A 26,638-nucleotide genomic window follows, 5' to 3' on the forward strand; every position below is an offset into this window, starting at 1 on the left:
GACACAAGCTAGATATCATGGTCTAGTTGTGACTTTTTGTATGAGGGGCATCCCACGCCCCTTGTGGGCGGAGCCACGCCCACTTGAACATTTTAATTATTTTTTTTCTCGATTTTTTTCTCGCAATTTCATTTCCTAGAAGCTGTGCGTTATGTCCATAAGTACAACATATAAAAAAATCCGATTTGATTTGGTCAATTTTGATGGAAGAGATAGGTTTTTGTGGTAGGGCTTCCTCAAAAGCTTCCACTAACTCAATTGTACCTATTGTGGCATTGTTCAATAATGTCCACGAACCATCGTCGCCTCCCGGCGAGTTGAAATTGTTCCTACTTTCCATCCAATATGGGTTTTAACGACATTAAAACGGGTCAAACCCGCAAAATACGGGTCACTTACCATGTAAGCACATGACATGAAGTTGTGACTTGAGGTAGCCCTTTCGTGCTCATGGGTTTTCCGAGTGGTACAGAAGGAACTCCATTAACAAACTTTTTAACAATCAAATGCACAGTGGATCCAGAGATTCCATGTATACGTCCAATTTTCATTACTCATTGTGCATGACGTGTGGTTTAACAGCGAATCATCTCAGCTCTGTTTATGAAGAACGTCCCGTTTTACACAATGGCCGCTCTCGTTCGTCACCTGATGGTCCTCCACCAAGAGACCCATTACCAATGGTGTGTTGCGGAGGGAACCACACATGTGCAGTGGAGTGAAAACCATCTCTGTTACTCAGCCATATAATAAGTAATTTGCGCACACGGTTTCAAATGTTTTTCGTACGATATAGAGTTTGGCAAAAATCGAATATTTTGAATTGAAAATCTGAAAAGTAATTAATGACCTCGGACAAATTTTTTTATAACATGGGTTTCATCTCTGCTTGAGATAATGCTGCTGTCTGTGTCTTACCAGACCACTGTCTCGATCGCTGAGGCCAATCTTCACAAGGCCTGTGACGACGATCAGCTCAAAATCCTTTTAACTGTCATCTCGGTAGTTTTATAATAAAGGGAAAATGTGTAGGGAGTGGAGTCAGGCCAGCTGTCCAACCAATCAGTGGGAAGGATTGTTACACAAACACACACATACACACATGAGTGTATTATTATATAGATACTTAAAACACTGTAGAACACAAATCTTCTTACTGCTCCTGTAAATCTCCAGTTTAGTATTACTTGGACATCTATAATAATAATAGGTGTGTGTGTGTCCTCCATAACTACAAAACCATGAAACATAGTGGCCCAGAAGAGAGCAGGAAGGAGGGGTGGGGTAGGAGGAAGTGGGTGAATTGAGGGAGGAGGTGGGATGAGGGAGAGGAAGGGGTGGGAGGAGGGAGGAGAAAGGGTGAAGCCCAGAGGGAGGGGGTGGGGTGAGAGTCTGGAAGGAGGGGGTGTGAGGTGGGATTCTGGAGGGGAGGGGGTGGGGTAGGAGTCTGGTGGGAGGGAGTGGAAGGGTTTGAGTGTGTGTGCAGACAGAAAGAGGTGGGAGGAGAGAGGGGAAGAGATAGGGTTGGAATCCAGAAGAAGGGAGTGGGGTGGGAGGAGGTAGGAGTGGGATGTTGGAGGGGAAGGGGTGGGAAGGGATGAAGTCCAGAGGGAGGGGGGATGGGTGGGAGTTTGGATGAAGGAAGGGGTGGGGTGGAGTCCAGATGGAGGGGGTGAGGTGGGAGGAGGGAGAAAGGAAGAGGTAGGAGGAGGGAGGGATAGGAGGAGGGAGGGGAAGGGGCTGGAGGAGGTACCCGGCATTGCCGGGCAATGTCGGTTAGCTTTTCTAGTATTTAATATGGTGGTTTATAAAACACTAACATCAATGGTGGCAAACTTGCAGAATTTTTTATATTTGACATTTAAAATCATTATTATATTTCATTTAAAATGTATACTTGAACAATGCAAGTGGTAAGGTGTTCTATGAACTCTCTAGTTCTGTAATGTTTTGGCTTGTGACTATGATAGAGTTATGGCAGTTATGCTTCTTTGAATATTCATGAATTTATTTTGAAGGTGTTATAAGTTCACCACTTTAAATAATCCTCTGAGAAGCCCTTGCAGCCATAACATGGCAAAGGGCCTCTGGAATGTCTTTATACTGGGATAGAAAAAGATGCATATAGTTTGAAGATCATTTTACCAAGATCTTATGAACTCAAGCTCCATGTTTTGAGGCTTACAATGCCATGGAACCTGCCGACCATGCTTCATTAAAAGGCAGCTGTCCACACAATCACATTGGTTACTCGTTTGTCATGATGTTTTGGCAAGCTAAATTGCCATGGCAACCAGACATCTCATTGTGAGCTGGAAACACAACCCAAGAGCCAGGAGGTTCAAAACCCTTGATAAAAATAACCAATTGGTGCAGAAAAGTGACATCTGCAGCATCGTCATTAAGGAACCAGTGAAAAGGAACAATACTTAATGACTGCACTTGAGGCAAGGGTAGTTGAATATTTTGCTCTTGACTCAAGAAGGTTGAAGATTGTGGAAATTAATGATATAAGGTTGTTGATTTTCACCATCCTTCCACAATGCAATTCAACCCACGATTCAACCCACGACAAGGTGATGTCTTACCTTTGTGAGCTTACAGTTGCCCATTTTGCTTATACCACACTGCCTGGCAAATCAAACATTTCTTCAGGAAATAATTAGGCATTAAAGCACTTCGTTCTGCAATCACAACTTTGTTTCCACCCAAATGAGAAAATGCTCATCAAAGAGCCACAAATATTTCTCTAAACACTGATATTTACTCAAAGTGTCAATGACATATTTGCTTGAAACCAATGTGCACTGAAGACAATTCATCGTGCAGCACGCATCATTTGATAAGCACCAGTAAGTGCTTTTTAATGGAAATGTCATGTCTTTGTGGTCTTTCGGAATTCGTTATTTTTTTATCCCCATGTAATCAAACACATCAAGTCAAACCAGTTGCAGCAAGTAATCCAAAATTTGAAAGAGTTAAAAGGAGAGCAATTTTACAATGAGTGAAAAGTAATTCTCTGTAAAAAGGGATGGGCTGGCTTTGCAAAGAAAAAATTGGTGGCTGACTGTTGTGCAGCAGCTAACACCTTGCTTGTTTACACTGGGAATTCTTCTCTTTTCCAAAATGCCAATTAATCCCAGCACCCTCTTCCCAAAATGAGGACTCATTAATTGCAATGAGGGCACAGCCTCATCTGTGGAAGGTTATGCGGGCCTCTCCGAGCCTTTCCAAATAATGCTTTGAATTTAGCAGCATAACTTCCATAGATGCTCAAGTGGGTGATCTGGTAGCGGTACTCAAATCCAGGCCTTCGCAAAAGGAACTCTCATCCATTGACCAGCCTAGCATAGCAGTCGTCCTGTGCTGGGCTGTCTTAAAACCTTAGGAAAAGGGTGCTGCACTGCATACCTACCTGGGTGATCACCTCCTTAAACTCTCACTGGCCATCAGGGATGCTGCCATCAAGGTGTGGACCCACAATACCTCTCACTAATGTTCCTCACGTCACATTATGACAGATGCCCGGAAAGAACTACCTCAGTCCCCCGGAGATCTTAACCTCCTCCAAGGTCCGGCAACCCCACCGGCCTGAGACTATCGCTCGTACGGCACCCAAATTGAATGGGGACAAACCATGCCATGCCGGAGTCACCATTGCTCTCTGCGGATCGGTCAATTGGATACTGTTTGACTGCATGCAGTCATCTGGGAAAATGAATGGAAGGTTTTCCAGAGCATCGCAGATTATGTAGATAAGGAACCAGATTGGACCCAACATCCTACCTTAAGGTACTGCAGCCTCATTGAGAGAGAGGAGATGGTTGCATTGAAAGCAATGTATTGACTGTTTCAATAGAGGAAGTCTGAAATCCAAGAATGAAGGCAGCCTTCTATGCCACAGGCAGGGAGTTTGGGAAGCAAAGCAGGATGCCATACTGTGTTGAATGCAAAGGGAGATGGTCCTGACCTCTTATTGGAGAAATGGGACCTCCAATCTTCACTGAGAGATGAGAAGCAGCATGTCCAATGCTGAGTGAGTGGGATGAAATCCAAACTGATACTCAGAGATCAGGCTGTCTGAAAATGGAAAGAACCTGACATTATCAGCTGTGATATGTAACTGCATCGTGTTTCCTGAGCTGAGGATAACTGCAATTATTTAATCTGTGGACATGATTTTGTTTAACTACAAGAGATTTTCTTTATTTTGCACAATCACAACATTTGAGCATTTCTTGAAGAGAAAATATATTTCGTTGTTCATCAAATGAGCATTCATTATCAGTCTCACTATTACTGTTAACAATTATCATGATAATTATCATAGTTATTTTCATCACAGTCATCGTTATCATCTTTCTACCCACCATTTTGACTAGATATTCAACATAAACACAATGTATACACTCTTTATCACATTTATATGGCAAGAACGCAAAACTTTACAACATATTGCCTTTATAAACAAAGCACCAAACAATTATTTAAATCAATTACTATTTATAAATAAACAATTAAATAACCAATTATTTAAATCAATTACCAGTTATAAATAAACAATCATCCAAACAATTATATAAATCAATTACCATATAAAATCAACAATCAAAACAATTATTTAAATCAATTACCAGTTATAAATAAACAATCATCTAAACAATTATTTAAATGAATTACCAGTTACAAATAAACAATTATCCAAACAATTATATAAATCAATTACCATATATAAATCAACAATCATCAAAACAATTCTTTAAATCAGTTACCAGTTATTAATAAACAATCATCAAAACAATTATTTAAATCAATTTCCAGTTATGAATAAACAATCATCGAAACAATTATTTATATAAACAATCATCGAAACAATTATTTAAATCATTTACCAGTTATAAATAAACAATCATCTAAACAATTATTTAAATCAATTACTATTTATGAATAAACAATCATCTATACAATTATTTCCATCAAATGCCAGTTATAAATGAACAATCATCAAAACAATTATTTAAATCGATTACCAGTCATAAATAAACAATCATCCATACAATTATTTAAATCAATTACAATTTTAAAACAAACAATCATCTAAACAATTACTTCAATCAATTACCATTTCTGAATTAACAAGCACCTACAAACATTCATAGTGTTCATTTAAAATCCCAACAGGAAAGTATATTTATCAGTGTCATAATAATTCATTTTCTTTGCACAAAGATATCTTCGTTAAGGTTCAAATTGATGTCGTTTGTACAAATTAACATTTCTCACTGAGAGATGGCACTTAACAAATAAATATAATTAACGATTAATCACTCAATTGTCAATTCAAACATTAATATCTTTGGTATTGTGAGGCTGATTTAAATTATTATTGTTTAATTACAGCTAAGAATATATATGAGGACGTTTTCTCATGCATTCGTTTTGGTGATATGACAACTTAAAACACCTTAAAGATTTATTTCTGAAAACTTGTAAAATAGTCAATATTTACCTCTGCCACCAAAGGTAGTTGTTGTTTTCACCTGTCTGTTTGTCTGTGTTTGCAGGATATCTCAAAAGGTTATGGAGGGATTCGGACGAAACTTGGTGGAGACCTTGGGTATGCCACACGGCCGAAATGATTAGATTTTGGTGAAGATCCGGATCTGGATCCAAGAGTTTTTAAAGTGATTTTTCACCATTGAGTGATAGAGCGAAAACGATATGAAGCACAATATCTCAAAAAGTTATGGAAGGATTTGGATGAAACTTGGTGGATAGGTTTGTTTGGTGACAAAAACAAGCCGATTAAATTTTGGTGTGTGACATGGACGAATGGTCCAGATGCAGATCTGGCCTATCAGCGGGATACAAAACATGAACTGTTTAGCCTGGCGGATGTATCCATGCTTCCAAGTGCTATTCTAGTTAAGCCTTCTAATGATATCTCATTTGTGATTTTTTTCACATTTCTTATTGGATTTTCACCATTTAACTGTATGCAATTGTTTTAGCAAATGCCCTTTAAACATCATACTTAATGCCCCTTAATTTTTAAAAATTGCATATTATGCATCTATCATTATAGACAAAATGTCAAAATGGACCCTTTTGACATCGAATTTTGATCTTCAAGGTCAAATTTGGCGATGGCTTCCACTCACATCATGTTTAGCATCTCATGCCCAAGAGAAGTGGTGTCCTTTGCAAAACACAAGCTCTTGGCAAGTCGACTATCACAGCAAGGTTTACCTGATGGCCTCTGATGCCCATTGAGGTTTATACAATAGTCTGTAATGTTTTTGAAGGACAGTAAAGGAGAATTACACGGAATGTGGGAAGGAGAAAGAGTGGTGAGTGAGGAGCGGGCAGTTAAGGGGGATGGGAATTAGTGGAAAGGATTACTTAAAGCCTATGTCTCCCTTAATCTCCACTCTTCACCCTTGACCTCCAAGGAAATGTTCGAGGAATGGTGGGGAGATAATTTGAGAATATGTAGTGTCGTGGGTGGGTGGTTGTGGGGTTGAGATGGTTCATTTTGTTAACGAGGTATTACCTCATCTGCAACTACTGAGTGTATGTTCAAAGAGTTCCACCAACGAGCTATGTTGGAGAGAGCAAGAAAAACAGAGATGGGGTAGAGAGATATAGATTTAGATATCAGTAAATACATTATAATAAGCAACAGAAGTAGTTTAAAAAAATATATGTGCTCTTTCGCACGAGCTCCACCACAAATATGTAAGTGCTTGCATTGAATGTGTGTTTGTTAGGCCAAGTGTGTGTGTGTGTGTGTGTGTGTGTGTGTGTGTGTGTGTGTGTGTGTGTGTGTGTGTGTGTGTGTGTGTGTGTGTGTGTCAATTACCCACTCGTCACTCGTGACTAAACAATGATCAGCGGCAAAGCCATGCCCCTAACCAATGATGCAACCAGCAGCCAACAAGGCAGCACACGATGGGAACTAAACAATTCAACAGCAATTGTCCCCATTGATCTAAATATTGAAAATGTGACTCGATGGTGGGTCAGTTGAGCATGGATGTATTTTTTTTTCCCCAGCTCGATTAGAAATTATAAACAGTTAAAAAAAAATAAAAAAAAAGTTCCTATATTTAATTATATAATATTTATTAAGACATCCCTCACAGATTATTTTGTCATGTGAGTTCCTCGTTTATATAACTTTTTTAATGCCTTTTCATTATTTATTTTTAACGCCCTCATACTTTCATTTTTGATTTTTTGCCTTTACCAGATAAACATCATTTTAAATAATTCTCCCTTTCTTTGTCCTTTGTCCTGCTTCGTTCAATTATGTTTTATCACTGCCTTCAAAACAGCGGAGCAGATATTTGAGAGCGATCTGGTACAATTTAATAAAACTCTCCATGCAGCAAACCGACATCCTGACGCCAACTTCAAAAAGGTGATAGCATGAAAGCTGAAACTGGATCCATGGCCTAATTGTCCCTTTCAACAAAGTCTTGTCAATTTATATTTGAAAGGATCGAGTCCTAATCTTTAATGCGAAGAGTTTAAAGATTTGTACTTTTCCCTGCTGTCGGGGTCTAGAACAGTGGTAATATGTGCTTGGTAATATTTATCTTGCCAAAACGAAGTTTTTGCAAGATATGTTAGTCAGCTTGTATGTTTTTTTTTTGTTTGTTTGTTTGTCTGTAATCACGTATAAAAAATTCTGCAGAGCACAGTTATCATTGGAAATTTTTGTAACTTCGCATATCAGAGGCCTATAGAGGTCCCTTTCAGTGCACAAAATTTTGAAGGTCAAGGTCAAAGGTCAAGGTCACTGTCGCAAATCAGGGGAGTCGACGAAATCCTTATTTTTTGAGTAATTTTGATCGGATCGTCTTAAAACTTCATGGGAATATAGTTCATGGTCTGGCGCTCAGCTGATTAATTTTTGGTGGCGATTGGCCTTGACCTTCATATGTTTTTTTTTTTTTGGTCTGTAATCACGTATAAATCACTCTGCAGAGCACAGTTATCATTGGAAATTTTTGTAACTTCGCATATCAGAGGCCTATAGAGGTCCCTTTCAGCGCATAAAATTTTGAAGGCCAAGGTCAAAGGTCAAGGTCACTTTGTCGCAAATCAGGGGAGTCGACGAAACCCTTATTTTTTGAGTAATTTTGATTGGATCGTCTTCAAACTTCATGGGAATATAGTTCATGATCTGGCGCTCAGCTGATTAATTTTTGGTGGCGATTGGCCTTGACCTTCATGGTTAGCGCCTAAGGTCAAACATATTTGACCCCAAGGTCAAATTTTCAAGTTTTAGGAACCATATCGTGTAGTACTTCAAATTGAACACCTCGATGAGTGCTTTCTGGATATGTCAAGCTTGAGACATTATGACATCATTTGGTGACGTTATGAGGAAAAAGCATATTTTTCATGGTTACTCTGAAGAACGATTCTCATCGGAATCTCTCGTAGACAGATATTCCTCAAGGAGTCGCTCCTGGTGGATAGCAGCTCTGTTCACCTCAGTGTGACCTTAAAGAAGTCGCACGTGGTCACCTTTTGGCAAGATACGGGTCACCCTGCGGGTGACATTGGTTTATTTTTTGTTGACTTGACAGAAGATTGAGGCAAAAAGTATTATGAAAAGTAGAACCTACCTTATGGTCACCGTTTTATCATTATTTTTTTTAAACTTTCACCAGAGTTAACCAACCATTTTTATGATCTTCATTATGTTTAGCATTAAAAAAATGTTGCACAAATACAATTAGAATGGGAGAGCACATATCTTCGCCATGCTGAACAGTTTACGTTTTGTATCTCACTGATAGGCCGGATCTACATTTGGACCTGAACCAAAATCAAATTAGCTTGTTCTTATCACCGAAACAACTTATCCACCAAGTTTCGTCTGAATCCCTCCATAACTTTTTGAGATATCGTGCTCACTGACAGACAGACAGACAGACACACAGATTGATGTGAAAACATAAAACTCCATCCACCTTCCATGGCAGAGGTAACTAGAATGGCACTCGGTAGAGCCCATACCTCCACCAGGCTGAACAGTTTGTGTTTTGTATCCCACTCATAGGCCGGATCTGTTTCCAGACCTGAACCAAAATCGAATTGGCTTGTTCTTATCACCGAACCAACTCATCCACCAAGTTTCATCCGAATCCAAACACAACTTTTTGAGATCTGCTATATATCGTTTTTGGTCCTTCCTCTCAATTGTGAAGAATCACTTTTTAAATTTTTTAATTCCTGTCTCCGGATCTGGATATTCACCAAAATCAAATCAATTCATCCTACACACACACACACACACACACACACACACACACACACACACACACACACACACACACACACACACACACACACACACACACACACACACGCTCGCACACACACACACACACACACACACACACACACACACACACACACACACACACGCACGCTCGCACACACAACCTGTTGACCAGGTTTTGTCCGAATCCGTCCAGAAAATTTTGAGATGTTCTTCTGACAGACAAACGCACAGACAGACAGACTGCCCCCACTGTTGTCATATTGCCCTTTTCCTCGCTGCCCCATCGCTATTCCATGAGCCTCAATTTCATTCATAAACAAATGCAATGTGTGACACAATGTCTGTTGTACGTTGTTCTTTGGAAACATGAACAGACTCAAAATGTGTTTACATTTCTACACTTCGCTCATGTGAAATGAGATACAGCAGCCTCTGTCTTTTTATCGACACCTCTGTGCCTAAGCCCTGAGAGGTGTTGTTTCATCAGAGGAGGGAATTTATTAGTTGTCTTTTTATTTATCCAAAGCCTTCATAGAACGTTGATATAATATATACAGGAAAGCTTTTCACCAGATAGGAGAGCAAAAGGCCGAGGGAGCACAACTTGAGAGTAAATAAAAGGAGAGTTAAGACAGCAGGAAGGTAGAGGTACCATAATTCACACACAGAGTCGGAACATCCTTGGAAGTTGGTCGGAGCATGGGCAGTAGATAGGTTTAGAATGGAATGGGATGGGTATCTATAAGCATGGGGATATAGCAGTGCAGAGACATCTAGCGAAATGGAAGGTAGACCAGAATTGAATTAGGTGACCTGTGGGCACGTTTTGCTGTCCAGGTATCGTGAGATATTGCTTATCTGAGTTGTGGGTGTTGCAAAGAGTATTTTATGCCATCTGTGTTAATTCATCCGTCAGTCACCTTAGCATTCTTACCCTGCTCCTCCATCCCTTAAAAAGCAACCAAATAATCTCTATAAATCTCAATTGTTTATATCCTATCTGTGATGTACCTCTTCACTATCATCATGCAGGTTAAGGATTCATCATGCATTGGGTGATTGGAATTGCATAACCTGCATGCAACCTGTGTGTATCAGTCCTTCAATGAGCCAGAAGCCAACTTCAAACTCACCTGCGGTGTAAGCTCTCGAGTTCCACAGACCTGCACAATCCTCCAAAGCCTTGTGTCAGCCGGTCACATCAATGTCGAGGACACATTTCTCTTCTACATCTTCACTCAAAAAGCATGGGGGTTATGTTTCGCACTGCTTGGAAAAAAAGCTCAATATCTTAACATCGTCTTCAGGGAAAAGGCCAAGATCCTCAATCTTTCCTTTCAAGGCCTTCAAGATTATTGAAATCTCCCACAACGAAACTGAGTTGATGGATCACTTTCCCATTACAGACAGGTCAGTGGTCACTCTGTTGTCAACTGCCTTCTCTCTGGTGTTGCACCCTCTGCTCCTTCCATGCATTGTCGCCCCGGTATCAACAGTGCTCACGCAGTCCACCATCAACCCCCTTCTGTTGAAACTGCCAAAGTCTGGAATCACTGCTCAACTCCATTCATTCATTCCTTTTTTCCCCACCTGTGGAACAAATTCTCACATTCTCTTCAACCTCATTCTTCCAGCCAGGTCTTCAAAACAGCTATTCACCACCATCTCAGATCATCCCCAATCCAAAACCATGATCTTTTCTGCTCCCGTTAACTGACACTTCCCAACCTTTCCTTCTGTACCTATCTGCTGTTCTTCCTCCATTCCAATCGGTTCATCTGATCACATGCTTGTCAACATGGACATCTATCTGGCTGTTATTAGAGAACCACCTCAGTGCTGTCGAGTCTGGCATTTCACTCAGGCCAACTGGCAGGGACTTCAAGCAGTCATCAAACTTCTCGACTGGTCTCCCATCTCTACTTTCTCTGAAATCACCTCATCCTGGGAATTATTTCAAAGAAACATGCTCTCTCTCTCATGCACAGATTTACCCGATCTCGTCTTCAGTTGTCCTACCCTTCCTCTTGCATATACAACACTGAAGCTTGTAGTGATGCTGTTGTCCTGAAACAACTTACCTTCGCCTCATGGTAGGCCAAACCAACTGAAGGCAATCTCAATTCCTTCCATAAAGCTTGTAACAAGTGTGTGTCTACCCTCAGGAGAGCCAGAAAACAACATCTTTCTAATCTCAAATCTGAACTCTCAAACCTGTCTCCCTTCTTCAAATCCTGGTGGCATCGAGTTAAGTCTGTTTCTGCTGTATGTTCCCCCATTCACCCTCTCATTTGCTCATGGTCATCTGCCATCTGCTTGGAAATCAGCAAACATTACTGCTCTGCATAAAAAAGGTGAAAAATAGATCCCTGCAACGACAGACTAAATCAGCCTTCTCCCAATCATCAGCAAGGTTATGGAATCCATCATTGCTTCAGACATTAAATTCTTCCTCTTCTCCAATGGCTTGATTTCCAAACAGCAATTTGGATTCAGACCAGGTCACTCTACCCTAGATATTCTGCTTCTGCTCTCCCAACAATGGATGGAGGTCCTCAATGCCAGACATGAAATCACAGTCATCTCTCAAAACATATCGCGTGCCTTCGATATGGTCTGGCACCATGCCCTGCTTACCAACCTCTCTTCCTATGGTATGCAAGGCAATCTCCACTCATGGCTTGCAGACTTCCTCTCCAGTCACAGCCAATGTGTAGCCTTTAATGGAGTTCTCTCATCCCCTCTTCCTGACCAGGCTGTAGTTCCTCAAGGCAGCATTCTGGGCCCTGTTCTTTTTCTGGTTTTCATCAATGATCTCTCCGACTTTAGAAAATCCTTTATATCTCTTTGCTGATGACTCCACCCTCTGCCATAACATCGGTCAGACCTCAGACCAGCAAGCAGCAGCTTCTTCGCTCACTGCAGATCTGGATAAAAATCACAAACTGGTCCAACACGTGGAACATGTCTTTCAATCCGGACAAATCTCTCACGATGTCTCTCCGAAAGGACCGTTTGGACCCCCCCCCCACCCCCATCAACTTTGTCAACAATCCTCTGGAAGAAGTTCTTTCTTTCAAGCAACTGGGTCTCACTATCTGCCACGACTTTTCTTGGGAAAGCCAAGTTTCAAACCTCGCCTCCAAAGCCAGTCGCCGACTGGGAATCCTCCATCGTGCAAAGTCCTTCCTCAGCCCACCTGAGCTCCTGACCACATGCAAAACTTTCGTCCGCAGCCTGATGGAGTACTGCTCTCCCCTCTGGGCTGGTGCTCCTGACTTCCACCTTTCTCGGCTTCACGCTGTGGAAACCAAGGCATTTCGGATCATTGGTGTCTCCCACGATGAAGCTGAGTCTTTGGGCCTCTCACTATCTCACCACAGGCAGATCGGTGTTCTTTCTATCTTCTACCCGTCTCCTCTCCGGTCTCGCCTTCCCCCTCCCCCCCCCCGCTCTGTCTGCGATTTGTCCCCACCATATTTCCGCAGGATGCTCAAGGTCCGCCAACAACCCGCTTCAGGTAAAACTACCAAAATCACGAATCGCTGCTCACCTTCACTCTTTTCCTGCCTTTGGAATAAACTTCCTCACTCTGTTCAATCCCATTCTTCCCTCCAGGCCTTCAAAACAGCTGTTCACTACCACCTCTTATCATCCCCCATCAAAATCCTTGATCTTTTCTACCCCCGTTAATCCACCCCAAACTCACCTCCTTCAAACTCCCTGCTTTCTTTCCTGAAAGTGCCTGTTGTGTCTATCTTGTATGCCCCATGTTCCCTGCCCCATCCCTCTCCCTTCTACAGATATCCTAATGTCTCTGTTCCTCACTGTGTTGTCCTTCCCATGCTCCTCTTGTCTCATGCCCCCCTTGCTGTGCGTTGTGTGTTAGCTCTCATAGGAGCCTCGACAAGGAATACAAAAAAAACCAAGAATGTTAAACTGCCGTACGAAGCGACTTGCAGCTGATATTTTAGGCATTCTTTCTTCATCAAAGCAAAAAGGCCAACGAGCTGTCACCAATGCTACTATTCCATGATATGGACTGTGCAAGGATTGATCTGTAGCCTTCTCACCTGAACCTCTGGCTCCTGATGTATGTCTGGTTCCTGATGTATGGAAACTCAGGTTCAAATCGTTTGTACCCTGACGTGTTGACACTCTTGTAATTTATCTTACATTACAGTAATGTCATTACCCTCACATGATTTGTGTACAAGATCCTTCACAAGCCATACGTCAATTTAAAAATAAATAATTAAAACCAATAAGGAGGAAAAATGTGCAATTTTTCACACTACTTCAGTTTGACCGATGACAATGAAGCTTAACTTTTGGTTTGGTTTCATAATGATTTAGTGAAAGTCCCAAGTCCAAATGTATGATGGTCTCATCCATCCACTGGGACCATACTCTGTGCAGAGCGTTGGTGCTGCCTAAGCAGTCTCCTTGGCTATTGGGTACAATTCTGGACGGGTCGCCACTCCGACACAGGATACCAGCATGCTGGCACTCATTTTGCCGACCTCGGAAGTATGACAGGCAGAGTCAACCCCACCTGGTATTAATTCAACAGCCGAGTGGGATTTGAACTCAGGATCCTCAGATCCTAAGCCCACTACCCTAACCATTAAGCCAACACCAGGCATACGGTCTCACAAATCAGTTTATGCCTGACAGTCAATCCTTCAAAGTTTTGTCTATCTTGGCTATATTGGTATTTGAAAGCAGAAGTGGTTTTTTTTGTATATGCAATGTCAAGGCTCATATAAGAGCTAATGCACAGAATGTATAACAAGGGGAGCAGGAGACAAGAGGGATGGGAGAAGGAAGCACAAAACAGTGTGGAACAGAGACATGAGATTTGTGGAAGGGAGAGGGATGGGGCGGGGTACATGGGGTAAACAAGATAGACACTACCAGGGGCTTTCAGGAAGGAAAGCAGGGAATGTGAAGGAGGTGGGTTTGGGGTGGATTGATGGGGGGTAGAAAAGATCATGGTTTTGGATGGGGAACAGATGAGATGGTGGTGAATAGCTATTTTGAAGACCTGGAGAGAAAAGTGGGATTGAAGGGTGTGAGAGTTTGTTCCAAAGGTGGGAAAAAACGAGGAATGAAAGAATGAAGGTGAACAGTGTTTATTGATTTTGGTAGTTTTACCAGAAGGGGGTTGTTGGCAGACCTTGAGCACCCTGTGCTTCGCAGACAGAGCAGGGGTGGGGGGGGGCGAGACAGAAGAGGAGATGGTAGAAGACAGAAAGACCACCGACCTGCCTGCGGTGAGAGAGTGAGAGGCCCAAAGACAGCCTCACAGCTGGAGATACCAATGATCCTAAATGCCTTGGTTACCATAGCCTGAAGCCGAGAAAGGTGAGAGGTGGAAGCACCAGTCCAGAGTGGAGAGCAGTACTCCATCAGGCTGCGGATGAAAGCTTTGTATGTGGTCAGGAGCTCAGGTGGGCCGAGGAAGGACTTTGCATGACGAAGGATGCCCAATCGGCAACTGACTTTGGAGGCCAGCTCAGAAATGTAGCTGTACCAGGAAAGATCATGGCAGATAGCGAGACCCAAAAGTTTGAATGAAAGGACTTATTCAAGAGGATTGTTGAGAAAGTAGATGGGGGGGAGGGGTGGGTTCTCGACGGTCATTTAGGAGAGACATAGTGAGAGCATGAGATTTGTCAGGATTGAAAGACATGTTCCAAATATCGAAAGACTTAATTTTTTGGGGTGTTTACAGCTGTCATGGTGCTTCTACCATTTCTTGCAATGATGGGCAGTACTTTCAAAACAACTATGCTGGACTGCTATTATGATGACCTCTAATGAATTTATACCTGATGGCGATAGCAGCTTCTTACTTAAGAACTTGCACCTTCAAAGTATCCATGTACAGTACATGTCTTCCACCAGCTCTTGTGATGTTTTGCTTGTATTTGAGACTCCGATATGTGTGTTAGAAATGATCTTTTGCATTGAGAGTAGTTTTGAAAGTTGTACTTTTGCATCCTGTATTTTAAGGAAATGCACATGCTTGTCCACCCAAACAGTAATGATGCACATTCCATCCACAGCTCTCATTGGCTCAGACAGTCAGTCCATTGATTTTGCCATTGTAATCCCCAGAAGACCTGCCACCTGGGTTCTGTTGCGCCCACACAGTCAGGGCTTAATTCAAACTGATTACCGAGTGTACAGACTATAATGAAATAAGCTGCAAGTGTTCGATGAGTTCCCGGACATTTAATTCCCAAACTTCTTCAAAATCTGTGCAATTCTATACTTTCTCCATGTGGCACTTTAAATTTTAGTAACATCTGCTTCCATGCACATTGGTACAACTTCTACCTAAGATTTTTTGTTGCAGTTATAAAGACATTTATAATGTTTATCCAGTGAAAGTGTCAAGGTCTGCATGCTATGTTGACAGGTGATTTGTTTCCGAGCCTCAAATATATGAAGAAATGCACGACATTGTACAATTTTTAATAGATGTGTTGCAACCAAGCTGTCTCTGCCAGAGATTCAGAGAGTAGTACCGGATAGGGAAGTTTGGAGAAATCTGATCAGGAATGTCACCAGAAGTCAGTCACGTCTTGACTGAAGCAGACAACTACTGTACTCAACAACAACTCTATTAAATCATGACTTGACAGAAGTAGACGTCGACTAAACTAGATAAAACTCTATTAAATCACGATTTGATGGAAGTAGGCAACGACTGTACGAGATAACAACTCTATTAATTCACGACTTGATGGAAGTAGCAAACCACTGTACTAGAGAGCAACTCTATTAAATCACGACTTGAGAGAAGTAGATAACTACTGTACTAGATAACAACTATATTCAATCACGACTTCACGGAAGTAGACAACTACTGTACGAGATAGCAACTCCATTAAATCATGACTTGACAGAAGTAGATAACTACTTTACTAGATTGCAACTCCATTAAATCATGATCAGGTCAGGTTCGATCTGTGACCTGCTACAGGTACCATGTAAACCTGTACTAACCTGTTCCATGGTCGGGTTGTCGGCGACTAAACCGTCTCCCCCACAAGGTTTTCTGGTGAGGAGGGTGTTTGGATATGGACACCCAGCAGGATTAAAAACAAAACCTGTCAAAGGGCGGAGGAGCTCCTTGTGAGCCAACGGCCATCCATATCTAGTGCCCAACCGTGTCTGCGGTCGTCCTCCTGCAGTTGGGTCACTTCTTATTAGGAGGTTGGTGGCAGGATTTGCACTCTGGCCACCATAAAACCCTTCATTCCGCAAAACGCAAAAACGCAAAAAAATCTGAAAACCCACTCCGTGGGAGTACCTCCTGTGCAGCTTCCCTTCGCAGGGCAGCTCACCGGATGATGGGATTGGGGCAAAGCCTTCGGGACCCCCAATCTTTGATAGGAGGGAAACCACGGGGTAACATCCCTGGGTCAGATTGCGGGAGTGTGTGTCGGAGTGGTGCTGAGGTGTCGTCCACCAGACGGCGGTCTCCTTGGGTTAACCTGAGGCGGTCCCTTCGGGTGGGTGCCTGGAATGTCCTATCCCTAAGAGAGGATGATCACCTGTCTCTGTTATCATCTGAGCTCAAGCGTTTGGACATCGGGATTGCAGCTCTCTCTGAGGTTCGGAGACCGGATTGCGGCGAGATAATGGTGGGTGGTTACACCTACTATTGGTCTGGTCGCTCTGATGGTTACCATACCCAAGGAGTTGCTGTAGCTGTGTCCAATAAGCTGACCCCAATGATAATTGAGGTAACACCGGTCAACGAGCGTATTATGAGATTAAGGATTCGTCACTCCTTAGGTGTCATTTCCCTGGTCTCTGTTTATGCTCCAACTGAGGCGAGTGATCTCACCGTGAAGGATGCATTCTACGCCACACTCGAGTCTGTGGTTGATCAGTGCCCCAGACGAGATACACTTCTAGTCTTGGGGGATTTCAATGCATCGACTGGAACTGATAGGGACGGTTATGAGGTGTGTGTTGGTCCCCATGGGTCAGGAACTATGAACCAGAATAGCACTAAGTTCCTTGACTTTGCAAGAAGTCATGGACTTAGGGTGGCTGGTTCATGGTTTCAGCGCCCACAAGCTCATCGCTGGACTTGGTATTCCAACGCTGGCGATGTGGCAAAGGAGATTGACCATGTCCTCATTGACGGTCGTTGGAGGATGATCCAGAACTGCAGGGTCTACCGGAGTGCTCAGTTCCTCAATACTGACCACAGGCTTGTTGTAGCAACTCTAAAGCTGCACCTTAAATCCTGGAGAATGGTACCATCCCAGCCGAGGCTGGATGTTGCCAAGCTCAGGGATGAGAGAGTAGCTGAGGAGTTTGCGAACAGGCTGAGTGGACAGTTGGGGGTCTGGGTGCTTTGGGGGTCCTGAAGAGTTGTGGAGCGCCTTCAAGACCACCGTCCTTGATGTTGCCGGTGGATGCCTTGGAGCTCACCGCAGGGCAAAGAAGAATTTTGTCTCTCAAGGGACACTGGATACCATTGACCAGAGTCGCAGGGCCAGGGTGAATGGCAGAGCTGAGCTGTTCAGGGAGCTGAGGCGTAAAACTGTACGTGCACTGAGGGTGGACAAGGAGGCCTATGTGCGAGGAATCTGTGAGGGGGTAGAGCATCACCTGTGGACAGGTGATTCTCGTCCCACTTACAGGGGAATTCGCGCATTACGTTCATCCAAGCCCATCCCTCGGAGCACTACAGTTCGAGCAGAGAGTGGTAGGCTCTTGACAGAGGAGTCTGAAGTGAAGGCCCGCTGGGCCGGTTACTTTGAGCGGTTGTACCAGGCTGATCCCCCAACTGTCGAGTTGGACGTCAAGGGTGTTACAATCCCTGTTGCTGACCCTCAAATCAACTGTGGTCCACCTACGCTTGTGGAAACACGGGCTGCGGTGAACCAGTTGAAACGGGGCAAAGCTCCAGGGATCTGTGGCATCCATGCCGAACTTCTCAAGGCTGGTGGAAATGCTGCACTCTTGTCGTTGCATGCAGTTTTGTGCTCTGCCTGGACACAGGCATCATCCCAACTGACTGGAAGAGGGGCCTTGTTGTCCCTCTCTGGAAAGGGAAGGGTGATCGCCAAGACTGCAACAACTACCGAGGGGTGACGCTGCTCTCAGTGCCGGGCAAGGTCTTTGCTCGGATAATTCTCGATAGGGTTCGCCACCATCTGCTTGAGCACCAGCGTCCAGAGCAGTCAGGCTTTACACCAAAGAGGTCAACTATTGACCGTATCCTTGCACTTCGTGTCCTCACCGAACGCAGACGAGAGTTTCGGCAGGGGCTGCTTGCAGCCTATGTTGATCTCTGTAAAGCGTTCGATTCAGTGAATCGGGATGTCCTCTGGAGGATTCTTGGTCTTCGTGGGGTGCCACCAAAACTGATCGATCTGATGTCTGAACTCTACTCTGGTACTGAGAGTGCTGTGAAGTGTGGTGGTACCATCTCTGACTTATTTCCAGTTGTTACTGGAGTTCGTCAGGGATGTGTACTTGCCCCCACACTTTTCAGCGCTTGTATGGACTGGATTCTAGGGAGGATGTCGGAGAGATCAAGATGCGGTGCGTCATTTGGGAATGTCAAGATCTCGGACCTTGACTTTGCAGATGATGCAGTCATCTTTGCGGAGACTTTAGACATCCTCTTCGGGGCCCTCGAGGTGCTGAATGAGGAGTCGGAGCCGTTGGGATTACGGGTTTCTTGGGTCAAAACTAAGATCCAGGCTTTCGGTGACATCTTGGATGCTGCTGTCCTGTCTGTGTCTGTTTGTGGTGAGGATGTTGAGGTCATGGAGACATTCACTTACCTTGGCAGTGATATTCATGTCTCTGCTGGCTGCGAGTCAGAGGTCAATAGACGTCTGGGTCAGGCCTGTGGAGTCATGGATTCACTGGATCATGGGGTGTGGCACTGCCGGTACCTGTGCGGGAGGACGAAAGTCCGAGTCTTCAGGTCCTTGGTACTTCCAGTCTTGCTCTATGGGTGCGAGACTTGGACTCTGACCAAGGATTTGAGACGGAGACTTAATTCCTTTGGTACCAGGTCTCTTCGGAGAATCCTTGGCTATCGCTGGTCGGATTTTGTGTCCAACGAGCGGTTGCTGAGAGAGACTCGGATGAGATTTGTTACCTGCATAGTCCGTGAGTGTCAGTTGCGGCTGTATGGACATGTGGCTCGTTTTCCTGACTCTGATCCTGCTCACCAGATTCTCTCAGCGAGGGAGTCTCATGAGTGGAGGAGGCCAGTGGGTCGACCACGTGCCTCATGGTTGCAACAGGTTGACCATCATCTCAAGGAGATGGGGATGGACCTGGCATCTGCCTGGGGGATGGCCAGACGGAGGCCCCTGGAGTACCGGCGGAAAGTGGACGCAGCGACATGCTCCCATACCTGACCTGACCTAAATCATGACTTGATGGAAGTAGGCAACTACTATACGAGATAACAACTCTATTAAATCATGATTTGACAGAAGTGGATAACTACTATGCTAGAAAACAACGCTATAGGCCTTATTCAGATGACGTCACCGGTCACGTGACTGTGGCAGCTCCGCCATATTGAGTGGCAAGAAAGTATACTTCCAAGCAAGCGATTTTTTTTCTGCAAATGGGTAAGAGTTGTTGTGCCCCGGAATGTACTTAGCGATATACTAAAGGCTCTGGAGTGCAGTTTTACCGGTTTAACGGTTCTCAGAAGAGAAAAATGGCGACTTGGCGAACATGACTGGTTGTGTAGCCTTCATTTTGTCTCTGGTATGTAACTAATTTCTGATACGTTATTTCACTAGTTGGTATTAAATAGCTGGTGGTTACAAAATATTGTCTGATTTGTATCATTAAAATGCATAATATCCCTTGTTTTATTGACACAATGAGATAGGCTTGATCACCTTTCTAACAGCTGTCTAACGCGCATAGTTCTGAGTTGTTTCACTACAGAAAGTCACATCGATATGTATAATACATAAAAAACTAGCACTTGGAAATATCAACAGCAGTGTGGCATTACACCAGATGTTTGTCATGGAAAAAATATAATGTATCTGTAAGCAAACTGACGAACGAACATTTTCTACAAACTTAACATTTAGACAAGAGCTTCACTTGAAATTAACTTGTGGAAGCATTCAGGTTAAAAAAGTGACGCTGGTTGCTGAACAAAACAAGCAACAACGAATACAATAATAGTGAAATGAAAGAAAACAGGCTTACCTTTTCCCTCACGATAACACAGTTCTTGTCAGCTTTCGTCGAGATTATGTCACTAACAAACCCGGCGACATAATACGAGTAAGCGTTCATACTCTTGAAGGCTTTCTGGCTGGCTTGAGTGTAAGGACTCGGCGTTTCAACAAGGTAAACATCGATGTCAGGGAAAACGATTTGAGGCCAAAATTTCCTTTCTGTTGTCCATTTACCCTTTGAAATAATATAAGGATGTTCACTAAGACCACACAGCTACAGTTTTTCGCAGTACCTCTTCTTAGAAATATCATCTAATCCATGGAAATAGCCCAGAAGTTCGCCTGACACGTGCGTGGTACATGATTTTTTGCCACTCAATATGGTGGAGCCTCACCTTCCGCTGTGACGTCACTCACTTAGTGCAGAGGGTCAATTAAATCGCTTCATGGAAGTAGGCATCTACTGTACTAGATAGCAACTCTATTAAATCATGACTTGACAGAAGTAGATAACTACTTTACTAGATAGCAACTCTATTAAATCATGACTTGACGGAAGTAGACAACTACTATACGAGATAACAACTCTATTAAATCATGACTTGACAGTAGTGGGTAACTACTATCCCAGAAAACAACTCTATTAAATCAAGACTTCACGGAAGTAGACAACTACTGTACTAGATAACAACTCAATTAAATCACGACTTGACAGAAGTAGACAATGACGACACTAGATAGCAGCTCTATTAAATCATGACGTGACAGAAGTAGATAACTACTATACTTGAGAGCAATTCTGTTAAACCATGACTTGACCGAAATAGATAACTCCTATACTAGATAGCACCTCTATAAAATCACGTATTGACGGAAGTAGACAACGACTGTAAGAGATAACAACTCAATTAAATCAAGACTTGACGGAAGTAGACAACGACTATACTAGATAGCAGCTCTTTTAAATCCTGACTTGACAGAAGTAGATAACTACTATACTTACTTGAGAGCAACTCTGTTAAATCATGTCTTGACAGAAATAGATATCTACTATACTTGAGAGCAACTCTGTTAAATCATGACTTGACAGAAATAGATAACTCCGATACTAGATAGCACCTCTATAAAATCACGAATTGACGGAAGTAGACAACGACTGTAATAGATAACTCAATTAAACCACGACTTGATGGAAGTAGACAACTACTACACTAGATAGCAGCTATATTATATCATGACTTGACAGAAGTAGATAACTACTATACGTACTTGAGAGCAACTCTGTTAAATCATGACTTGACAGAAATAGATAACTCTTATACTAGATGGCACCTCTATAAAATCACAAATTGACGGAAGTAGACGACTGTAATAGATAACAACTCAATTAAATCATGACTTGACGGCAGTAGACAACTACGATCCTTCAGGGTGCCCCACAGAAAACCAGGAAATTTGGTACAGTTTATTTAAAACAAAACAAAAGCAAACTTAGATGTAGTGTAAAACAAAGATACACTTTATTTTCAAACAAAACAAAAGCAAACTTAGATGTAGTGTAAAACAAAGATACACTTTATTATATGTTAGTTTATTGATATTGTTGTAGATTCTTGCCCGTTCGGTGTGCGGGCGACCGCCTTTAGCTCAATTGCGGCCGCGCGCCCACGGAACGAGCAATCCAGTCGTAGCTTCCGGATTAACGCCGAAACCCAGCTACGGGTGTTGTTAACCACACCATAAACCAGCCAACTCTTCTGTCCACGCGCTACAGGGTCAATCGCCGAATTGCCGATATACCTAACTATTCGTGTGGACAGAAATACCGGGAATTTATACCTCAACGGGACCTGCAGGAAAACGAGCCGCTTAAGCAGCTCGTTCCATATGCGATTGCCGAGCGGTTATATATCGCCAAGTCCCGTCGGACCAGATGTACGTTTTATCGGCTTATAAACAGCCAGCTAATTATTCCGAACGCTCCATGGCAGTCAATGTGAGGAAGGGACGCAACGAGCAGGTGACATTTAACAATGGGGACATTCATTTCCACACAGGCAATGCAATGAATGGGGGGATGGGGAAAAAGACACGAGCAAAAACCTACAGCCGAGTTCTATTATGAAATGTAAAGCAAATACAACACAGGCACTTAACAGTTGCCCACTTATTAGACGGGCCCACGGACACTCATATACACACACACACACCCAAGAAATGGTGGGTGATGCCTTTAATATGGACTCCAGCTCGGAGGAACAGATGAGCTGAAACCCAGAACCTATCTCGAACCTCTCCAACTCGTGTGGTCTTCAAGCTGCTCGGACCCAGGCTCCAGCAAGGGCGAGCTGGATTCAATCGCTGTGAGCCGCGATCCTTTCCGAGCTCCAGAGAATCCTCTCGCGCTTCCGAACACGTGCTGGTGAGAGGAGGCACCGATCCTTCCCGTTGATGCATCGCTTCCTCAAAGAACCACCTCCAAAATGAGGCCAATGAGTCGCACCAAGCCAGGAACCAAGCACAGAACAAAGAGCTCCACGAACCAAGAAGAGCCAGACGAACTGGACGACGAAGTAGAGTGCAAAACACGCATGATGCTCGTAACTGGCGCTCCTCTCCCGATGAACAACAACCAACAACTTCGAGCCGAGCAACCAGCTCAACTCTCTTTCAATGAACCAAGCACAAAAAGCGAACCATCCCTCTCTACCGAACAAAGCCAGAGCCCAAAAAGCGAACCGAGCCAAGCAGAACCCGAAGGCCTGCTAAAAAGCCAAGCCGAAGCAAAAAGCTCTCCAAAAAGCCTCAACCCTCGCCAAGCAGAACCCGAAGGCCTGCTAAAAAGCCAAGCCGAAGCAAAAAGCCTTCAACCCTAACCCGAGCCAAGCAGAACCCGAAGGCCTACTACAAGCCAAAGCAAAAAGCTTTCACCCAAGCAGAGGATCTCTTCCTTATCCTCCTCCGCCCCTCCCCTGCTCCCGCGTGACTCATCCCCTCGTGCCCGCACAACCGCGGGTGAGAGGGAGTTGTTTACATCATGAATCACGCGACGGGAGGGCTCTTCTTCCTCTTCCCAGAAGAGGGGGAGGGTCGGCTTCCTTTGTGTTGTGATCGCTCCCTAACTATTAAATTAAATCACAGCGCATTTAATCGATTTCTTCCCATTAAATAATGGAAGGTGAGCTATCTATGGAACATGCACTTATCGACATAACTGAGCTAAAGGAAGCTGAATGTTGTGTGTGATCGAATTCCAAATTCGTAACAATATGGTAAAATACGGCAAAATTAATAAATCTCAAAATTTCAAATTTCCTGGTTTTCTGTGGGGCACCTTGTAGATAACAACTCCATTAAATCATGACTTGACGGAAGTAGACACCTACTATACTAGAAAACAACTTTATTAAACCATGACTTGATCGAAGTAGACAACTACTATACGAGATAACAACTCAATTAAATCACGACTTTGCAGAACTGGATAACTACTATACTAGATAGCAACTCGATTAAATTACGAATTGGCGGAAGTAGACAATTACCATACGAGATAGCAACCCCATTAAATCATGACTTGACGGAAGTAGACACCTACTATACTAGATAACAACTCTATTAAATCACGACTTGACAGAAGACGATAACTACGATACTGTATAGAAACTCTATTAAATCACGAATTGACAGAAGAAGATAACTACTATACTAGATAACAACTCTTAAATCATGACTTGACAGAAGTAGATAACAACGATACTAGATCACAACTCTATTCAATCATAACTTGATGGAAGTAGACAACTACTACATGAGATAACAACTCTACTAAATCACGACTTTACGGAAGTAGACAACTCTATTAAATTACCCTCAGAGGACAAACACTTGATGATAAGAAAACATACAGTCTATGACATAATGAAAAAGACAAATCTGGAAAATACAAAGTTCTCTTTCACCACCTTCATGAAACCCACAGGCATGCTCAACAAGCCAAAGAGTGGTATTTCCATGGAAGTTCTACATTAAAGTATGATGGAAAGAGACCTTACCCAGGCTGCTGTCGAACTGTCGTTTTGCTCCATTCGGATGAGAGCAACGGACCATCAATACCCAGGCCCGCATCACGTACCCCAAGGCAGAAAATAAAGAGACTGACCAAACGCTTAAATAAATGAAGAAACTGCTTCAGACTGTCAAAGATTTCTTCTTTAATCATTTGTAATTGGTGTGAATGAATAAAGACATTGTTTCTCACTCATAAAATATTATTTGAATCTTGGTAAAACGCTGCAGTTGAGAGGATTCCCTTGTAAACATGATTAACTATGTATTCTGTTACATTTGGTTTCTGTAAAACATACACCTGCCTTCAATTTATATCGATTTGTGATATTGATTTGTCATTTTTTGATTAAAACTATATATGTAACAACCTGGAAATGTTGCATAAGTTCCAGGAAGACATAAGTATATTAATTATTCCATAACGAAACATAACTTTAGATATTTATTATTTAGTTCACAAATTCAATAAATATAATGCATGGGTTTTTGTGTAGATGTATTGTGGGAGCTGCCGAGGTTCTGTGAGTGGCGCAAGTCAATGTAATGTTGTTCTTTATCTACGCTGAGAATGTGCCAAAGTAATGATTCACTCGCTTCATCTGTGTAACTGTCTGTACCTTCAAACCTTGAAGGGGCTGTTGTGCTCTTTTCTGATTGGCTGTACTTGGGCCTTGCCTACATTGTTTAGAATGTTCTCACTCCTTCCCAGTCGTAAAAACAGTTGTTTTGATTTTGAACTGTGGGAATAGTTACTCTTTCGCAGATGAAAAGCTATTTCTCTTTTATCCTGCTTGTTCAATCATTTCCCCCACTCATCCCTGTTTCATATATAGGGCTTGCATTAGTGTGGTTGTGTGTGTGTGTGTGTGTGTGTGTGTGTGTGTGTGTGTGTGTGTGTGTGTGTGTGTGTGTGTGTGTGTGTGTGTGTGAGAGTGAGAGTGAGAGTGAGAGTGAGAGTGAGAGTGAGAGTGAGAGTGAGAGTGAGAGTGAGAGTGAGAGTGAGAGTGAGAGTGAGAGAGATATATATATATATATATATATATATATATATATATATATATATATATATATATATATATATATATATATATATATATATATATATATGAGACTTTTGTATGCTTTTATTATAAAAGTATCAAAACACACCAGAAAAAGCACAATACATACAAACAAATCCAAACGATTTTACAGCAAAAATAAATTCAACACAAGTCTGAAGACGACGATGGTTCACGAGCGGTATTTGACGATGTAGATTGTTTCAGAAGTCAAGGATGAGACAATGTGATAATGTTTGACCAAGTTATAAAAATGATCAACATGATGTGGTACGAGTGACAGGTTATTAGCTGCAAAATGTCGAAAACCCGGTTTCATTCAACAACTTTCAAAATTTGACCTTTGCATAACCTTTAAAGGTCACAAAACAATGTGGACATTAAAATATGGAAACAGGATACATGCTATAGCTTATTGGAGTTAGTTCGTTGAAGACCTATCCATCTACACCTCACTATCCGAAAACATGGACCATCTTCTATCTTCTCATCCAAACTCTCTCTTCCTCTTATGTGGTGACTTCAATTGTCATCACGCCAGTTTGCTAGTTGTGGGTACCTCTCTCACCTGCCATGGCACCTCAGCAAAAGCTTTCTGCGACTCATTGGGACTGACTCAATCGGTCAACTTCCCGACCCGGATCTCAACCAATGGTACTCCATCTCTTCTGGATCTGATTTTGACAAATTTCCCTGACAATATCTGCTGCTCTTCCTTCGCTCCAATTGGTTCTTCTGACCACGTCCTTGTTAAAGTGGACATTTCTCTGGCTGTTATCAGAGAACCACCTCACCGCCGTCGAGTCTGGCATTTCACTCAAGCCGACTGGCAGGGTCTCCGAGCAGCCATCAAACTTACAGACTGGTCTCCTATCACTACTTTCTCAAACATCAACTCATCCTGGGAATTCTTTCAAAGAAACTTGCTCTCCCTCATGCACAGATTTATCCCCTCTCGTGTTCAGTTGTCTTACCCTTCCTCCCGCCCTTGGTTTACTGAA

This window comes from Eptatretus burgeri, chromosome 18 (genome assembly GCF_056783735.1).
Source record: "Eptatretus burgeri isolate ZD-2024b chromosome 18, Ebu_testis_v1, whole genome shotgun sequence".
In the NCBI taxonomy this organism is placed as follows: Eukaryota; Metazoa; Chordata; class Myxini; order Myxiniformes; family Myxinidae; genus Eptatretus; species Eptatretus burgeri.